This window comes from Colobus angolensis, unplaced genomic scaffold, assembly GCF_000951035.1.
Source record: "Colobus angolensis palliatus isolate OR3802 unplaced genomic scaffold, Cang.pa_1.0 Scaffold222, whole genome shotgun sequence".
In the NCBI taxonomy this organism is placed as follows: domain Eukaryota; kingdom Metazoa; phylum Chordata; class Mammalia; order Primates; family Cercopithecidae; genus Colobus; species Colobus angolensis.
Window position 1 is genome coordinate 1,138,698 of NW_012115400.1, and position 744 is coordinate 1,139,441.

The window sequence follows — 744 nt, forward strand, 5'->3', positions numbered from 1 at the left end:
CTCTCCCTAGATAACTTTCCCTCTATCTGTAGCTCCAGCCACCACGTCCTTGCAGATGACTTCCCACTGCAGATCCCCAGTCTGCGCTGCCTCTGAGTTCAGGCTTAAAATCCTGTTTTTCGGCCAGGCACGGTTGCTCACGCTGTAATCCCAGCACTTTGGGAGGTCGAGGCAGGCAGATCACCTGAGGTCAGGTGTTTGAGACTGGTCTGGCCACCATGGTGAAACTCCGTCTCTACTAAAAATACAAAAAAGTACAGGCATGGTGGAGAGCGCCTATAATCCCAACCACTTAGGAAGCTGAGACAGGAGAATCACTTGAACCCGGGAGGCAGAGCTTGCAGTGAGCCAAGATCGCACCACAGTACTCCAGCCTGGGTGACAGAGACTCCGGTCAGACGCCTCCTAGGCTCAGGCACTTGCTCTGGGAGCAGTGGGCTTCTCTGGATCCTTGATCACTTAATCTTTATGGGCAGGATCGTAAAACACACTGTGCGGATCAGTGTCAGATTTCCTTCTTAAGCTAATAGAACAGAAAGCAGCTTTCAGGATTCAGGAAAGATTTTTCTGCACAGGCAACTCAGTTGCAGTTGCATGTTATTGCCACCAGAGGCCACTATGATCCTGCTAACATGATGAAAGGCTCTCCCCCGGATTTAATAACAATCTTAGCAATTCTATTTATTTATTTATTTATTCATTCATTCATTCATTTATTTATTTATTTATTTATTTATTTATTTA